Source organism: Drosophila rhopaloa, unplaced genomic scaffold, assembly GCF_018152115.1.
Source record: "Drosophila rhopaloa isolate 14029-0021.01 unplaced genomic scaffold, ASM1815211v1 contig_184, whole genome shotgun sequence".
Taxonomy (NCBI): domain Eukaryota; kingdom Metazoa; phylum Arthropoda; class Insecta; order Diptera; family Drosophilidae; genus Drosophila; species Drosophila rhopaloa.
The window spans coordinates 40684-55935 of NW_025335066.1; the positions used below are offsets into that span (position 1 = coordinate 40684).

Sequence of the window (15252 nt, forward strand, 5' to 3'; positions counted from 1 at the left end):
GTTACTATATATGCGAAGTCCGGACAAAATTTTGTGCCGATCGGGCCACGCCTTCTTTCCGCCCCATAGAAATGCACCCCGGGACAAAAATTTACAAAACATCCACGAAAATCGGGCCAATATATCCAATAAATTTTAAATATATATAAAATATCTTTAGTAAAGCCAATAGCCAATATTTCCAATAAATTTTAAATATATATAAAATAACTTTAGTAAATATCCCCTCAATCTTCTATCCCCTCCCGCCCTACCAATTTTCAACTTCCAAACTAAATAATGCATCTTAAAAAATTATAATATATTTACTTAATTAATTTTTAATCACTTTCAACATCTAAATCAAAGGAATAGGTATCGTTACATTCAAAGGTATCCAAGTCATCATCATCAACATTATCTGTAGTAGGATAACTATTTAGGAAATCGACATTTGGTAGTGTTAAAAGATCATTAAAGAGCATTTTTTTTATTCCAGCATCCACATAAGCAACAAAGTTCTTAATCCTCTTTTTCAAAGGATCTATGTTTTGCTTTAAGTTTCCAATTCGATGCTGCAACACAAAGTTGTAAAGGCTTTCGGTTTCCGCCCATGTGCCAGCCAATACTCTAGCATTTCTCCATAACATAGGTCTATGTTGTCTAGCAAAAGTTTTTTTTTGGAAAATGGAGCAAAAAAGGTTTATGTCATCGTATTGTAAATAAATGCAAGAACAAAACTGCGTTAATAGTTTTTTATAATCCGGCACAATCCAACATACTTTTGTTCCAAGAAACACGAAAAATGATAGGTTAAAATTGTTAAAAATACAACTCTACAAAAGCACACATACACAAAGACAAATCACATTAAACAAATATTGCATTAAACATTTAAATTTTACATACCTCCACTAATATTTTCCATTTTACTTTGTTTTAAAATGTTAAGTAGAACCTTTGCAATCTTTCTTTAAAGTGTTGATTTTATTTAGCGCCAAAAAGTCAACATTTCTGATCAACGAACTGCTGACTTTCAGGGTTTTACCAAATTTAACAGGGCTGCAATTTCAGTAACGAAATTGCGATTTTTAAATGCAACGTATATTATTCTACGAAGATAAAATGTTATTTTTTTCATAACTTCAAAAAAAAAAATAGGTTTTTGCAAAAATATTGGGCATTGGGACCAGTGTGCGCTGTACTGATTATCATTGTTTTAGGGAGTTTTGAGTTAAAGTTTATGATTCGTCCTGATGCTGGTTTTTTATACCACTTTAGTTTTAGAATGTTCCCCTGTCTGTGAACCATTGAGTCCAAATATGCTAGTCCTCCATCATCTTCCTGTTCCAGTGTGAATTTTATATTTTTATTGAAAGAGTTTAAAGCGTCAAGTGTGTTTTGTATTTCGTCTTCTTTTACTATTGCGAATAAATCATCCACATACTTCGTCAAAAGTCTTGGTTTGTGTCCTAGTTTTTTCAAAGTGTTGTCTAATAGCTCTTCCATTACTATGTCTGCAATTATTGGTGAAGCAGGGGATCCCATCGGCATTCCTTTTAGTTGTGTGTATATATCGTCATTAAATTTACAATATCGGTTGTCTTGTATGCAAAATTGTACTATGTCCATAAACATTTTTTCGGCATATTTGTGTGTTGTTTTATTTTTGTCCATTTTTCTCTAATTGTGTCTAGTGCAAGGTCTATAGGTATGCTGGGAAATAGTGAGACTACATCAAATGATATTAATTTTTCATCATCACAGATGTAAGTGTTGTTGATTCTTTCTTTGAATTCTACTGAGTTTTTGATGTTGTAGTTGGAGTCTATGGTGATGTTCTTTAGTATGTTTGAAATATATTTACAAAGTCCGTGTGATGGTGATCCTATAGATGAACATATGGGTCTTAATGGAGTCCCTTCCTTGTGGATTTTTGGTAGTCCGTATATGCGTGGTGGTAATGCCGTTGTCGTGACTAACTTATTCCTTTCGCTCCGTGAAATAAGTCCTTTTGTTAATAGATTTTCCGCTAATTCATTGTTTCTTGTTTGAAGTTTCGATGTTATATCCTTTCGTAAAATCCGATATGTGTTCCTTTCCTCCAATATGTTATTCATTTTTTGATTGTAAGTATCTTTGTCCATAGCAACTGTCTTGTTTCCTTTGTCAGAAGTTAAAATTAGTATTTCGTCATTTTCCTTTAAAATTTTTTTCGTGTCTGCCCCACTGTGTCTAGTATTGCGCGATCTATTGCACTTTCCCGAACCGACGTCATATAATCTTTAATAAGTAAAGAGAATTTAGTGCGTGACTCTTCTTGTTGCTCTTTACCTATAAGAGTTTGCACCAATTCCTCTCCGTCCGCTATATACTTGAAGAGAGGGAAATTCTTCTTCTCTATTGGTATCGCGAACTTTGGACCCTTTGCAAGAAGTGCTTTCACGTCTGGCGGGAACTCCACATTCGTTTTGTTGACAAACCAATCGTTCGTTTTGTTGTTGTTCGTGAATATATTATTCCGTTCCTTTTGTAGTCTTCTATACTTCCTCTCATGTCTCTCTTTCAATGTTGTTGTTAGTTTATTCGCGACGTTTCTCTCGCTCTTCATAAACATTTGTAAGTCAGCTGAGTTTAACTGCCTCTCCAGAATTTCTTTGGTTTCCTTTACCCTTTTGTTTAGTTCCTTCATTAAGTCATGTTTGTGTTTTATTATAATGTTTAGTACTTTCTTGTGGAATATATGTGAATGTCTAGCTAAGGCTCTTCTAATGTCTGGATGTGCGTCATTGTCAAATATAAATAGCTTATTACATTTAGTTGTATTCTTTAAAAAATTTGGAATTAACTGGGACTTTCTACATTTTAACAAAAAGATAATACCAGCTTTTAATTTTACTTGTTTTTTATATGTTGTCTGGAATTTGTTTATTATGTCCTTGTAGTTGTTATAGTGGTTTTTAATATGCGTATATCCCATGTTTGTGTTGGTGTATACGTACGGCGTGCCTTCCGTTTTTTGTAATTTTGTTTGTAGGCGACCTTTGATGTATGTTTAAATTTTTTGAGTTTTTCCGGCTCGAGGTCAACAATTGAAAAATGTTATAAATAAAAGTTTTTAATTTTTATTTTTTATTATTTCCAATATATTTCGGTTGCACTTCGGCAACCGTCTTCAGGGCAACTATAATCAACATAAAAACATAAAATAACATAAATTTAGACAATAAAAAAACACAGCTTTAAAAATTATTACACCTACATAATTTTACACGTCTGCACCGTCGGACGTGGAGATTAATACTAGTTGTTATTAAGTAAGTGTCTGTAAATGTGAGCGCAATTTTCAACGTCTGTTTTGTACCCTGCAGTTCCGAAATTCATCACTACAAAAATTCATCACTGTTTAATCAGCAGCGGACTGCGACGCCGGCAGAGCCAAAGGCAAAGTCGGCAGAGCCGAAACTCTCAGTCCCCGATCGTAGGCAACGCAGAAAAATTTCCATCTCCCTCTCTTAATCTGTCTCTCTCCCCATAAAATGAGCTGAGAGGTGGAGGACAATGTATTAAAATCAGATCGACCTTTATACACCCTTGAAAATAAATGAGCATAATTTTTGTATTGTAGTCGTTGATTCTTATTAATTATATTATTTTATGGAAACACTTTTTAAAAATAAAATTATTATGATAGTTTCGAAAGGTATTGATTCCTTTTTTAAGTGAATTTAAGTTATGTAATTATTTTTCATAGTCGGACATGCTTTTATATACCCTGCTTTGACGCGAAGCGAAACATGTAAAGACAAATTAAGCAACGGAAAGAACAACAACTGAAGTTGTTTTCGCGGTTTTTACGTGCACTTGCATTTGAGAGAACGGAGAAAACAGATCGAAGCTGAGATTTTTTGTGAAATTTTATAACTAAATTTATCAGAAATTTAGGTAAGTGTTATTTTATTAATTATTTTGATCTGTACATACATATACTGTTAATATATTTATTCATTATTTAAGGCGAAGCTTATAATAAAACTGTTGGGCCAGCATAAACTAAGCTGGACTTGGCCGGCGGCAAAACAAAAAACGCAGTAAGTTTTTATTTTTTTAATAATTTTTCTATTTCAGATATACTTGGTCAGGAAGAGCCAGTACATAAAGCACGAAGTCAAAAAAAGGGCACGGAAACCGAAACATCCTCAACACCTCCGGGACAACTGAAAACGTACATATGTAGATTGAATTAAGTTAAATTAATTAGTTATATGTAATGAAATAAATAAAATAATATTGAAATATTGTAATAAAATAAAAAATGAAATTTATATGAAAATTTACTGAATGAATTTTACTGATGAAAAAAAAGCGATGAAAATGCGATGAAAATGAGATGAAAAAGCGATGAATTACTGATTAAAAAGTGATGAATTACTGATGAAAATGTGATGAATTCATCACTCTTTAATCAGTAATTCATCACTCGTTAATCACTATTTCATCGCATTTTAATCACTCGTTCATCGCATGTTCATCAGTAAACGCTGTTCAAAGAGTGATGAATTACTGATTAAAGAGTGATGAAAAACTGAAAAAGAGTGATGAATTACTGATTAAAGAGTGATGAATTTTTCACTGATTAACTCCTAGGACATGCCAATGTTAAATTCATCACTAATTTGTATGAAGTTTCATCGCCGATTAATCAGCAGTGATGAATTTTTGGTGATGAAAAAGCGATTAAAAGGTGATGAACGGTACTGCAGGGCATCCATACATCTACACATACACGCGAATTGCAGTACCGCAAAAAGCTCGATAATCCCGCGCATTCCAGCGTCACCAATACACAGCCCGCAAAAGTTCGGGCAGTTGTTTTTCAATCATCCCATAAATAAATTCCAACAAAATTAATAAACACCAAGTTCAACTTTAATAAAATTAAACAAATACTGAGAATTACTGCCAGTTCCAAAAAAGACAAAAAAAAGGGGAGAAATATAAAATACTGTCGCCATCGCGGAACTAGTGGAATCAATTTATTAATTTATGGATTTAAGCCTAGTATCCACTTCGACGTAAACCGTACGCCGTCATGAGAGAGAGCGGAGGCAAACAGCTGGCGTTCCTTTTCGTCGGGCCTTTTTCACTTCGGTCTCCTGATCGACGAAAAAATACCAGAAAATTGCATAGCGTTGCCAGTCTGCGGAAATGAACTTTGGGTGAACCCTAGCGGAAAGATTAAAAATTTAATCTTTTGGCGTGCGCTTCTCACTGAACATTATAAGAAATGGAGGGAAAACTCAAAAACTCAAAGTCGATTGCAGGTGTTTACATGTGAGGACAAAATAACATTAATACTATCTGGGGTGCCTCTTGTCGAGCAAAATGTTTTTTAGGTCCAGAATGTACGAAAAACACAATAAAAGTGCAGCTATGAACTTTAAATTAGCAAATAATTATCATAAAATTAAAAAAACAACTGTTAAATTTAAATTGTATTGTTTTTTAATTCTTTGTACAGGGCGACTTGTCTTGCCAGGTATTTGATAATATCTTTTAAGGCTCTTTCCCGCAAATATATTTGATTTTAACTGCTTGTCAACAAACCCAGCTGATTGTGTCGACCGTGCACGCTTAAATCCGATGAACTCGAAATTTTGGTCACACTGGAAAGTTTTTTACGTAGCTACTCGTTTGTCGATCTGGATACTAGGCTTTATTAATTTGTTTCTTCGGTTTCACATTTTTTCCACAAAAAACGCCCATTCCAGTATTTTTTTCTTATTTATTGAGCTTGGTAAATCTACATATATATCGATACTCAATTTTTTCTTTTGGGGATAAAAAAGAAAAATTGGAAAAAAATACCACCCGCATACCACCGCAAGGTTTTTTTTGTCTCCGAATATTTTTTTAAAATAAAGAAAAACAAAACCAATAAACTCCAAACACTGCTGGGGACATCCAATCCCATCCTAATTCGGCCAACCACCCCCTATAAAATACTAAAGCCTAGTATCCACTTCGACGTAAACCGTACGCCAGTCATGAGAGAGAGCGAGAGGCAAACAGCTGGCGTTCACTTTTCGTCGGGCCTTTTTTCACTTCGGTCTCCTGATCGACGAAAAAAATACCAGAAAATTCCATAGCCTTGCCAGTCTGCGGAAATAAACTTTGGGTGAACCCTAGCGAAAAGATTAAAAAATTTAATCTTTTGGCGTGCGCTTCTCACTGAACATTATAAGAAATGGAGGGAAAAACTCAAAAAACTCACAAAAGTCGATTGCAGGTGTTTACATGTGAGGACAAAATAACATTAATACTATCTGGGGTGCCTCTTGTCAGAGCAAAATGTTTTTTAGGTCTAGAATGTACGAAAAAACACAATAAACTTTAAATTAGCAAATAATTATCAGTAAATTAAAAAAAAAGAACTGTTAATTTTAAATTGTATTGTTTTTTAATTTCTTTGTACAGCGGTAGACTTTTCTTGCCAAGGTATTTGATAATATCTTTTAAAGGCTCTTTCCCGCAAATACGATATTTGAATATTAACTGCTTGTCAACAAACCCAGGTGATTGACAGTACGACCGTAGCACGCTTAACTCTGATGAACTCTCAAACTTTTGGTCACACTGGAAAGATTAAAGTTTTTACGCTAGCGTAATCGTTTGTCGATCTGGATACTAGGCTTAAACGACTAATACCTCATCAAATACAGTATTTTTTCAGTATTTTTATTTTGTCGTATTTTTTTGGTATTTTTTTCCATTCTTGCTCCATCGTTCCACCAAAAGCCTGGGGAATATTTTAACAATAAAGCCTAGTCCCCTGTTCCATCACCGAAAATACCAAAAATCACGGTAAGGACGCCCACACCTAAAAAGGTCAAGACGCCACCTCCCAAAAAGGCTCCTTCTTCCATCGAAAGAACCACGCGAGCCAGCACAAAAATGGTTGCAACGGCTGCCGACCTCGCTATGAGCCAGTTTATTGAAGTCTCGGATCGACTGTCCGAATTGGAATCGGGAATAAATATTCCCTCGGCGGTCCCTCCTACGTTATCCGTCCTCAATATTCGCCGAGACGAAATCCGAGAGGTATGGGTCCGCATCAAAAAAAGAATACGATGCCTGTACCGCATGCCTTGTAGCAGCCGGAGAAGGTGCACCTGACAGCTTGCCAGTCCTCAAGGCTAAGTACGGTTATTGCTACAGCGCGTACGAAAGGTGCGGCGCCCAGATAGCAGATATGATAGCGCAAACTCCGCAACTTCCGCAACCTTCCCCAACGCCAGCTGATCCTTCTCAGACATACATTCCGTCAGGCTGCCGGCTTCCGCCGTGCGATACCGAAGTCTTTACCGGCGACTATCTTCGTTGGCCAACCTTTAGGGATCTATTCACGGCAATTTATATCAACAATCCCAGACTCACTCCTGTCGAAAAATTATTTCACCTTAATGCTAAAACGAGTGGCGACGCTCACAATATAGTTTCAAATTCACCCCTTACTAATGATGGCTTTCGATCAGCGTGGGATAATCTCATTGAGCATTTCGAAAACGAGCGATTGTTAGTAAACAGTCAATTAAAGATACTTCTCAATGTACCGTCCGTCACACAGGAGTCTGGGTCAGCTTTGAAAGAACTTCAAAGTACCATCCAGGGTTGCCTTACTGCACTAGAAATGTCCGGTATTTAGTTCGAAACTTGGGATTGCCTCTTGGTGTATATGTGCTCGTCCAAACTCCCAAAGCTTACGCTTTCCCTATGGGAGCAGTCCCTCCATAACAAAGCCGAGATCCCTACGTGGCACGAGCTGAACGTTTTCCTAACGGAGCGTCACAGGACACTAGAAGCCATAGATGATGTTCGACCATCAGGTTCTAGTCAGACTCAGCCCAGGGCATCCACATCCAACTCGGCGTCTCGAAGAATAAATTCATACGAGACAAGGGTAGCACCTAGGCAACCTAAAGGGTGCGATCTCTGTAATAGAGAGAACCATCCTGTACCCACATGCGCCAAATTTCTCCAGATGATGGTCGACCAACGCATCGCATATATAAAAAGAAAACAGCTGTGTTTAAACTGCTTTGCGCGGACACATCAGTTGCGCGACTGCGAAAGCGCACATAACTGCTTCACGTGCCGCGGCCGCCATCACACCCTCCTACACCGAGGCAGCCCATCCCCAGCGCGCGCAAATCCAACGCCAACGCCCAGATCCAGACCAAATACTCTCGGTCCCTCGGCTGCCAGTGGCACGCAGTCAACGCATCAGAATTATTTTGCGGCAGGCACTAGGTCAGTCCTCCTAGGCACCGCTATAATTAATATATGCCATCGAGGTTCCAATTTCCAAGCGCGAGCCTTAATAGACTCCGGATCTGAGGCGACCTTCATCACTGAGCGCCTTTTCAACCTGATTAAACTGCCGTTCCAGGTTATCCGAGCACAGGTCTCAGGACTTAATCAAACGGTCTCCGCTGAGACCAAAAAGATCTGTCAATTCACGATCCGTTCTCCGACCCGGCCTAGTTTGCAGTTAAACACCACTGCCTACGTGCTTCCACAAATAGCCGAAAATCTTCCTTCATGTGCGCTTCCGCAACATTTCCTGCGAGACCTTCCCGAACTTCCGATCCAACGTTTTATGAGAGCGCACAAATAGATATTCTAATCGGGGCCGATATACTTCCATCCATCCAGATCGACGAAAACCGTACGCCAGTCATGAGAGAGAGCGAGAGGCAAACAGCTGGCGTTCACTTTTTGTCGGGCCTTTTTTTCACGTCGGTCTCCTGATCGACGAAAAAAATACCAGAAAATTTCATAGCGTTGCCAGTCTGCTGAAATGAAGTTTGGCTGAACCCTAGCGAAAAGATTAAAAAATTTAATCTTTTGGCGTGCGCTTCTCACTGAACATTATAAGAAATGGAGGGAAAAATTAAAAAAAAACTCACAAAAGTCGATTGCAGGTGTTTACATGTGAGGACAAAATAACATTAATACTATCTGGGGTGCCTCTTGTCAGAGCAAAATGTTTTTTAGGTCCAGAATGTACGAAAAAACACAATAAAAGTGCAGACATGAACTTTAAATTAGCAAATAATTATCAGTAAACTAAAAAAACAACTGTTAAATTTAAATTGTATTGTTTTTTAATTTCTTTGTACACCGGCAGACTTGTCTTGCCAAGGTATTTAATAATATCTTTTAAAGGCTCTTTTCCCGCAAATACGATATTTGAATTGTAACTGCTTGCCAACAAACCCAGCTGATTGACAGTACGACCGTAGCACGCTTAAATCTGATGAACTCTCGAAACTTTGGTCACACTGGAAAGATTAAAGTTTTTACGCTAGCGTAATCGTTTGTCGATCTGGATACTAGGCTTAATTCAGCCTCGCATATCGACTATTTTTTGAGCTAGTCGATACCCTATTTCCACCGGTCCATAAGTGGGTCCGTAATGGTTTCTCTGATTTTTGTCCGAAATATCAGCGCGCACATTCCATCCTAACAGCATCCTAGTTTGGTATGTCCAGGGAAAGTTCCAACAAACTATCCCCTGTTCCATCACCGAAAATACCAAAAATCACGGTAAGGACGCCCACACCTAAAAAGGTCAAGACGCCACCTCCCAAAAAGGCTCCTTCTGCCATCGAAAGAACCACGCGAGCCAGCACAAAAATGGTTGCAACGGCTGCCGACCTCGCTATGAGCCAGTTTATTGAAGTCTCGGATCGACTGTCCGAATTGGAATCGGGAATAAATATTCCCTCGGCGGTCCCTCCTACGTTATCCGTCCTCAATATTCGCCGAGACGAAATCCGAGAGGTATGGGTCCGCATCAAAAAAGAATACGATGCCTGTACCGCATGCCTTGTAGCAGCCGGAGAAGGTGCACCTGACAGCTTGCCAGTCCTCAAGGCTAAGTACGGTTATTGCTACAGCGCGTACGAAAGGTGCGGCGCCCAGATAGCAGATATGATAGCGCAAACTCCGCAACTTCCGCAACCTTCCCCAACGCCAGCTGATCCTTCTCAGACATACATTCCGTCAGGCTGCCGGCTTCCGCCGTGCGATACCGAAGTTTTTACCGGCGACTATCTTCGTTGGCCAACCTTTAGGGATCTATTCACGGCAATTTATATCAACAATCCCAGACTCACTCCTGTCGAAAAATTATTTCACCTTAATGCTAAAACGAGTGGCGACGCTCACAATATAGTTTCAAATTCACCCCTTACTAATGATGGCTTTCGATCAGCGTGGGATAATCTCATTGAGCATTTCGAAAACGAGCGATTGTTAGTAAACAGTCAATTAAAGATACTTCTCAATGTACCGTCCGTCACACAGGAGTCTGGGTCAGCTTTGAAAGAACTTCAAAGTACCATCCAGGGTTGCCTTACTGCACTAGAAATGTCCGGTATTTAGTTCGAAACTTGGGATTGCCTCTTGGTGTATATGTGCTCGTCCAAACTCCCAAAGCTTACGCTTTCCCTATGGGAGCAGTCCCTCCATAACAAAGCCGAGATCCCTACGTGGCACGAGCTGAACGTTTTCCTAACGGAGCGTCACAGGACACTAGAAGCCATAGATGATGTTCGACCATCAGGTTCTAGTCAGACTCAGCCCAGGGCATCCACATCCAACTCGGAGTCTCGAAGAATAAATTCGAGACAAGGGTAGCACCTAGGCAACCTAAAGGGTGCGATCTCTGTAATAGAGAGAACCATCCTGTACCCACATGCGCCAAATTTCTCCAGATGATGGTCGACCAACGCATCGCATATATAAAAAGAAAACAGCTGTGTTTAAGCTGCTTTGCGCGGACACATCAGTTGCGCGACTGCGAAAGCGCACATAACTGCTTCACGTGCCGCGGCCGCCATCACACCCTCCTACACCGAGGCAGCCCATCCCCAGCGCGCGCAAATCCAACGCCAACGCCCAGATCCAGACCAAATACTCTCGGTCCCTCGGCTGCCAGTGGCACGCAGTCAACGCATCAGAATTATTTTGCGGCAGGCACTAGGTCAGTCCTCCTAGGCACCGCTATAATTAATATATGCCATCGAGGTTCCAATTTCCAAGCGCGAGCCTTAATAGACTCCGGATCTGAGGCGACCTTCATCACTGAGCGCCTTTTCAACCTGATTAAACTGCCGTTCCAGGTTATCCGAGCACAGGTCTCAGGACTTAATCAAACGGTCTCCGCTGAGACCAAAAAGATCTGTCAATTCACGATCCGTTCTCCGACCCGGCCTAGTTTGCAGTTAAACACCACTGCCTACGTGCTTCCACAAATAGCCGAAAATCTTCCTTCATGTGCGCTTCCGCAACATTTCCTGCGAGACCTTCCCGAACTTCCGATCCAACGTTTTATGAGAGCGCACAAATAGATATTCTAATCGGGGCCGATATACTTCCATCCATTCTACTAAGCGGTACCCGAGCGAACATCTGTGGCTCGCTTCTCGGTCAAGAGACCATTTTCGGCTGGATTCTAACAGGACCAGTACCCGCTCCGAGGCATGATCAAATATCATCCTTTTCCACGCAAGTTGCACACACGTATGAAGCGTCTCTCGATAAACTCCTCACCAAATTCTGGGAGGTGGAGGATCTGCCAGTAAAAGTGGCAAAAGAATCCGACGTGATTTGTGAGGACAATTTCCTTCGGACCACCATAAAAGACGAGACCGGCAGGTATGTCGTGAGTCTTCCTTTTCGAGATCCTGAGAACATTAATTGCTCCCTAGGACATTCCAGATCCCAGGCGCTGGATCAATTCTTAAGAAACGAGCAGCGGCTAAAAAGGGACAGTACTTTAAAATCCAAGTACGACTCAGTTATTCAAGAATATCTCGACCGCAATCACATGAGAGAAGTCCTTCCTACCCACGATTCAGCTTGTTACTACCTGCCACACCACGCAATGTTAAAACCGGAGAGTACGACCACCAAACTTCGAGTGGTATTCAACGCCTCCAGCCCTTCAGACAATGGGGTCAGCTTAAATGATATCCTTCATGCTGGCCCGGTCCTACAGTCCAATCTAACCATCCAGATCCTGAAGTGGCGATATTTCCGATTTGTGTATAGTGCTGACATCGAGAAAATGTACCGGCAGATCTGGGTAGATCCGAAGCAACGTTCCAACGTATCTTATTCCGCGATAGGGAATGATACATTCGAGATTTTGAACTAAAAACTGTTACGTTTGGGGTCAATTGTGCACCGTTCCTGGCAATTCGGGTTCTGCAACAGCTGGCGACCGACGTGCAACTAACCCATCCAAGGGCGAGTAAAGTTATTCGTGGTTGCATGTATGTCGATGATGTCCTTTCGGGAGCTGACTCTGCAGAAGAGGCTCACCTCACCATTCGCGAGTTGCAGAGTGGCCTCAATTCGGCTGGTTTTCCATTGAGGAAATGGACCTCCAACCACAAAAAAGTTCTGGCTCATATCGGAACCGATCATCTTTTAACTGCCGATTTCCTCGAAATAGATACGGAAAGCACGGCGAAAACTCTCGGAGTCCGTTGGAAAGCAACATCCGATGAGTTTTTCTTCGCCCTCCCCGACCTATCCACCGAAGCTACACTCACAAAACGGCATGTTCTCTCCCAAATTGCGAAGCTGTTTGATCCAGCAGGCTGGCTCGCTCCTTTCGTGGTCTGTGTCAAGATTTTCATGCAGGAGATCTGGCTGCGTGATCTAGGGTGGGATGATGAACTTCCAATTGAACTGTGCCAAAAGTGGCGTGATTTCCTCAAAAGCTATTCAGTCCTAGATCAAGTCCGAATTCCCAGATGGGTTTCCTTCCGCCCAGAATTCCGAGTGGAACATCACGGATTCTGTGATGCCTCTCAAAAGGCGTACGGTGCTGCGATCTATGTGCGCGTCGAGATGGGGCACACGACGCTAGTGCATCTTGTCACGGCCAAGACGCGCCTGGCGCCAGTAAAAACTGTGTCGCTTCCCAGACTAGAGCTGTGTGGAGCTCTATTGCTATCCGAGATGGCCGAATCCATCCTCCCCCATATGCCGATGCTGTCCTCGAAACTCCATTGTTGGACCGATTCCACGATTGTGCTTGCATGGCTAGCCAAACCAGCATGCCAGTGGACAACGTTCGTTGCCAATCGGGTAACAAAGATCACCCAGTCCACAGAGGCAGCCAATTGGTCGCATGTTCAATCCGAACACAATCCAGCTGACTTGGCCAGTCGGGGCGTGCCATTACAAGAACTGGGCGACAACTCCCTTTGGTGGCATGGGCCCACTTGGTTGCAAAAGCCACGAGATCAGTGGCCTGCCCAAAGCACCGACTTACAGGTGACCGAAGTGGAAAGGCGTCCTGTCAAGGCCCATGTTGCGTCCATTCCGACAGAAGACATCCTTGATCGCTTTTCTAAGTTAAATAGAGCTTTACGGGTCCTTGCGTATGTCCACCGTTTTGTCCAGCGATGTAGGAAACAGTCGCCGATTCCGGAAGTCCATCTAGAAGCCCAAGAACTTGTCGCCGCTGAACGGCTCATGGTCATTAGCACTCAGCGCAGATATTTTGCTAATGAATACCGCTTCTTGAGTCAAAAGCGTCCTGTGTCCGCCACAAGTTTCATCCTCTCCTTGAACCCCTTTCTAGATGAGAAAGGGCTTATAAGGGCGTGCGGCCGAATAACGGCCTCCGAAAATTTGCGATATGATGAACGACATCCTATAATCCTCCCGTACGAATGTGCACTCTCTCGACTACTGGTAAATTTTACGCATCTCATAACGTTGCCCGGAGGTAACCAGTTAGTCGTACGTCTCACCCGGTCAAGATACTGGGTTCCGAAAATAAAGAACTTGGTAAAGGCCGTTATTAACTCCTGCAAGGTCTGGGTTATCCATAAGAAGCGATTGCAAGTTCAGATGATGGGAAGTTTTCCGAAAGAGCGAGTCTCTTTTTCCCGGCCATTCACGTACACAGGGATGGACTACGCTGGCCCTTTCGACATAAAAAATTACACAGGCAGAGCTTGCCTAATTACAAAAGGGTATGTGTTGGTTTTCGTGTGTTTCTCTACAAAGGCCATCCATCTAGAGCCTACATCCGATCTGACGACCGAAAAATTTCTCGCCGTTTTCGCTCTGTTCGTATCCAGAAGAGGTTGTCCCCGTCAAGTGCAGTCCGACAATGGGAAAACCTTTGTCGGCGTTGCCACCCTGCTCTCCCGAGATTTTCTACAAGCCGTAAAAGAGTCTGTGACTGATGCGTATAGTCATCAGCAGCTCAACTGGCAATTCATTCCTCCGGGGGCACCCCATATGGGAGGCCTGTGGGAAGCGGGTGTCAAAAGCTTCAAAACCTTGTTTTACAAGTCCACCGCTACTCGAAAGTACACTTTTGAAGAACTTTCAACTCCTAGCGAAAATGGAAGCTTGTTTAAATTCCAGACCGCTATCTCCTATGTCTGAAGATCCCACTGATCTCTTAGCATTGACACCAGGGCATTTTCTAGACGGCGGAGCTCTTCTGTCCATAGTGGATCCCGAATTAAAAGGGGAATCCAAGTCCATTGTGAATCGGTGGCAACACTTAAAGGCGCTCCATCAACAATTCCAAGCTCGATGGAAAGAGGAGTATCTCAAAGAGCTCCACAAGCGTAACAAGTGGCAGTCCCCGACCGCAAATCTCCGCGTTGGCGACATGGTAGTCGTCAAGGAGGACAATCTGCCCTCGAATGAGTGGCGCCTTGGCAGAATCGACTCTGTCTTTCCGGGGGCTGACGGCAATGTCCGTGTCGTCAGCATTCTCACGGCACGCAGGATTATCAAGCGTCCCGTGACCAAGGTGGTTCTTCTGCCAGGAGAACACTCCAACCGTCTTCCTCAACCAACATCCTCCACATAATTCCCAAACAATCCTCGCCATCTAAGCAGTTTCAAATCATCTTTTTTTTATCCATTACTCACTACCAGATCACATCATGGTTCCTCGTCCACGCAGCGCTCAGGCATTGGAAAGCAGACGTACTCGAGGTATACATTCCTACCGATGCCGAGTCTGCCGTGGAATCCATCCGCTTCGAAAGTGCCAGAGGTTCCTAAAGCTGAGCGCAGAGAAGCGGCTTCGGGCAGTGCTTATTAATAAGTACTGCTCAAATTGTCTCGCGACAAATGTAAAACGTGCAACGGGAAGCACCACACGCTCCTCCATATGCACGAGCGTCCCCTGCCGTCGGCTACTCAACAGCGTTTGCGCCG

The 15252-nt window shown here is 42.0% G+C and overlaps 1 pseudogene; it reads left to right on the forward strand.

Moving 5' to 3' along the window:
- Positions 1–7104: 7104 nt before the first annotated feature.
- LOC123037615 lies at positions 7105–14414 on the forward strand (annotated as a pseudogene).
- Positions 14415–15252: the final 838 nt, after the last annotated feature.